The following is a 4392-nucleotide window of genomic DNA, read 5'->3' on the forward strand; positions in this document are numbered from 1 at the left end:
CCATCCTGTATCATTGAGTTGGAGCCTAATGGTGGGTCAGTGGGATGATGTGGCCATCCTGTATCATTGAGTTGGAGCCTAATGGTGGGTCAGTGGGATGATGTGGCCATCCTGTATCATTGAGTTGGAGCCTAATGGTAGGTCAGTGGGATTGATGTGGCCATTCTGTATCATTGAGTTGGAGCCTAATGGTAGGTCAGTGGGATGATGTGGCCATCCTGTATCATTGAGTTGGAGCCTAATGGTAGGTCAGTGGGATGATGTGGCCATCCTGTATCATTGAGTTGGAGCCTAATGGTAGGTCAGTGGGATGATGTGGCCATCCTGTATCATTGAGTTGGAGCCTAATGGTAGGTCAGTGGGATGATGTGGCCATCCTGTATCATTGAGTTGGAGCCTAATGGTAGGTCAGTGGGATGCTAACCTGATGTGGCCATCCTGTACCATTGAGTTGGAGCCTAATGGTAGGTCAGTGGGATGATGTGGCCATCCTGTATCATTGAGTTGGAGCCTAATGGTAGGTCAGTGGGATGCCATCCTGTACCATTGAGTTGGAGCCTAATGGTGGGTCAGTGGGATGATGTGGCCATCCTGTATCATTGAGTTGGAGCCTAATGGTAGGTCAGTGGGATGCTAACCTGATGTGGCCATCCTGTATCATTGAGTTGGAGCCTAATGGTAGGTCAGTGGGATGATGTGGCCATCCTGTATCATTGAGTTGGAGCCTAATGGTAGGTCAGTGGGATGCTAACCTGATGTGGCCATCCTGTACCATTGAGTTGGAGCCTAATGGTAGGTCAGTGGGATGCTAACCTGATGTGGCCATCCTGTATCATTGAGTTGGAGCCTAATGGTAGGTCAGTGGGATGCTAACCTGATGTGGCCATCCTGTACCATTGAGTTGGAGCCTAATGGTGGGTCAGTGGGATGCTAACCTGATGTGGCCATCCTGTATCATTGAGTTGGAGCCTAATGGTAGGTCAGTGGGATGCTAACCTGATGTGGCCAACCTGTATCATTGAGTTGGAGCCTAATGGTAGGTCAGTGGGATGCTAACCTGATGTGGCCATCCTGTATCATTGAGTTGGAGCCTAATGGTAGGTCAGTGGGACGCTAACCTGATGTGGCCATCCTGTATCATTGAGTTGGAGCCTAATGGTAGGTCAGTGGGATGCTAACCTGATGTGGCCATCCTGTATCATTGAGTTGGAGCCTAATGGTAGGTCAGTGGGATGATGTGGCCATCCTGTATCATTGAGTTGGAGCCTAATGGTAGGTCAGTGGGATGCTAACCTGATGTGGCCATTCTGTATCATTGAGTTGGAGCCTAATGGTAGGTCAGTGGGATGCTAACCTGATGTGGCCATCCTGTATCATTGAGTTGGAGCCTAATGGTAGGTCAGTGGGATGCTAACCTGATGTGGCCATCCTGTATCATTGAGTTGGAGCCTAATGGTAGGTCAGTGGGATGATGTGGCCATCCTGTATCATTGATTTGGAGCCTAATGGTGGGTCAGTGGGATGATGTGGCCATCCTGTATCATTGAGTTGGAGCCTAATGGTAGGTCAGTGGGATGATGTGGCCATCCTGTATCATTGAGTTGGAGCCTAATGGTAGGTCAGTGGGATGCTAACCTGATGTGGCCATCCTGTATCATTGAGTTGGAGCCTAATGGTAGGTCAGTGGGATGCTAACCTGATGTGGCCATCCTGTATCATTGAGTTGGAGCCTAATGGTAGGTCAGTGGGATGCTAACCTGATGTGGCCATCCTGTATCATTGAGTTGGAGCCTAATGGTAGGTCAGTGGGATGATGTGGCCATCCTGTACCATTGAGTTGGAGCCTAATGGTAGGTCAGTGGGATGATGTGGCCATCCTGTATCATTGAGTTGGAGCCTAATGGTGGGTCAGTGGGATGCTAACCTGATGTGGCCATCCTGTATCATTGAGTTGGAGCCTAATGGTAGGTCAGTGGGATGTCTGATGTGGCCATCCTGTATCATTGAGTTGGAGCCTAATGGTGGGTCAGTGGGATGATGTGGCCATCCTGTACCATTGAGTTGGAGCCTAATGGTAGGTCAGTGGGATGATGTGGCCATCCTGTATCATTGAGTTGGAGCCTAATGGTAGGTCAGTGGGATGCTAACCTGATGTGGCCATCCTGTATCATTGAGTTGGAGCCTAATGGTAGGTCAGTGGGATGCTAACCTGATGTGGCCATCCTGTATCATTGAGTTGGAGCCTAATGGTAGGTCAGTGGGATGCTCTGATGTGGCCATCCTGTATCATTGAGTTGGAGCCTAATGGTGGGTCAGTGGGATGCTATGATGTGGCCATCCTGTATCATTGAGTTGGAGCCTAATGGTAGGTCAGTGTGATAATGATGTGGCCATCCTGTATCATTGAGTTGGAGCCTAATGGTAGGTCAGTGGGATGCTAACCTGATGTGGCCATCCTGTATCATTGAGTTGGAGCCTAATGGTAGGTCAGTGGGATGCTAACCTGATGTGGCCATCCTGTATCATTGAGTTGGAGCCTAATGGTAGGTCAGTGGGATGCTAACCTGATGTGGCCATCCTGTATCATTGAGTTGGAGCCTAATGGTAGGTCAGTGGGATGATGTGGCCATCCTGTACCATTGAGTTGGAGCCTAATGGTAGGTCAGTGTGATGCTAAGGGCTCATGTTGAAGTAATAGACAGTATTAGTATTTGGGAAAGTTTAAACAAGAGAGTGGCTATTATATATCACAACACAGCGAGAGAAGAGATCCAGAGAGAGAGTGAGATCCAGACAGAGAGATCAAGACAGAGAGAGAGAGATGTATAGTACAGTGCATACGAAAGTATTCACCCCCCTTGGCATTTTTCCTATTTTGTTGCCTTACAACCTGGAATTAAAATTGATTTTTTGGGGGGTTTGTATCATTTGATTTACACAACATGCCTACCACTTTGAAGATGCAAAATATTATTTATTGTGAAACAAACAAGAAATAAGACATAAGAACAGAAAACTTGAGCGTGCATAACTATTCACCCCCCCCCCCCAAAGTCAATACTTTGTAGAGCCACCTTTTGCAGCAATTACAGTTGCAAGTCTCTTGGGGTATGTCTCTATAAGCTTGGCACATCTAGCCACTGGGATTTTTGCCCATTCTTCAAGGCAAAACTGCTCCAGCTCCTTCAAGTTGGATGGGTTCTGCTGGTGTACAGCAATATTTAAATCATACCACAGATTCTCAATTGGATTGAGGTCTGGGCTTTGACTAGGCCATTCCAACACATTTCCATTTTTTAATAATGGATTTAATGGTGCTTTTTTAAAAACCCAACCCTGATCTGTACTTCTCCACAACTTTGTCCTTGACCTGTTTGGAGAGCTCCTTGGTCTTCATGGTGCCGCTTGCTTGGTGGTGCCCCTTGCTTAGTAGTGTTGCAGACTCTGGGGCCTTTCAGAACAGGTGTATATATACTGAGATCATGTGACAGATCATGTGACACTTAGATTGCACACAGGTGCTTTAACTAATTATGTGACTTCTGAAGGTAATTGGTTGCACCAGATCTTATTTAGGGGCTTCATAGCAAAGGGGGTGAATACATATGCACGCACCACTTTTCCGTTATTTATTTTTTAGAATTTGTTGAAACAAGTAATTTTTTTCATTTCACTTCACCAATTTGGACTATTTTGTGTATGTCCATTACATGAAATCAAAATCAAAATCAATTTAAATTACAGGTTGATATGCAACAAAATAGGAAAAAACGCCAAGGGGGATGAATACTTTTGCAAGGCCCTGTATATAGCCTGTACAAAGCCATAATATGACATCTGAAAATGTCTCTGTTCCTTTGGAACTTTTGTGAGTGTAATGTTTACTATTCATTTTTTATTATTTATTTCACTTTTGTATATTATCCATTTCATTTGCTTTGGCAATGTAAACAGATGTTTCCCATGCCAATAAAGCCCTTTGAATTGAATTGAGATCCAGAGAGACAGATCCAGAGAGAGAGTGAGATAGAGAGAGAGAGAGAGATCCAGAGAGAGAGAGAAATCCAGAGAGAGAGAGCGAGAGATCCAGAGAAAGCGAGAGATCCAGAGAGAGCGAGAGATCCAGAGAGAGCAAGAGAGAGAGAGATCCAGAGAGAGATCCAGAGAGAGAGAGATCGCGAGAGAGAGATCCAGAGAGAGCGAGAGAGAGATCCAGAGCGAGCGAGAGAGAGAGATCCAGAGAGAGCAAGAGAGAGAGAGAGATCCAGAGAGAGCGAGAGAGAGATCCAGAGCGAGCGAGAGAGAGAGATCCAGAGAGAGCAAGAGAGAGAGATCCAGAGAGAGCAAGAGAGAGAGAGAGATCCAGAGAGAGCGAGAGAGAGATCCAGAGAG

General features: G+C 46.2%; 1 long non-coding RNA gene across 1 annotated transcript; it reads left to right on the forward strand.

Moving 5' to 3' along the window:
* Positions 1-1072: 1072 nt before the first annotated feature.
* Positions 1073-2448, forward strand: LOC121548202. Its single transcript, XR_006660434.1, has 3 exons — positions 1073-1801; positions 2132-2253; positions 2426-2448. It is a non-coding gene; the product is annotated as an uncharacterized LOC121548202 (long non-coding RNA).
* Positions 2449-4392: the final 1944 nt, after the last annotated feature.

The sequence above is a fragment of the Coregonus clupeaformis genome, unplaced genomic scaffold, assembly GCF_020615455.1.
Source record: "Coregonus clupeaformis isolate EN_2021a unplaced genomic scaffold, ASM2061545v1 scaf2745, whole genome shotgun sequence".
Taxonomy (NCBI): Eukaryota; Metazoa; Chordata; class Actinopteri; order Salmoniformes; family Salmonidae; genus Coregonus; species Coregonus clupeaformis.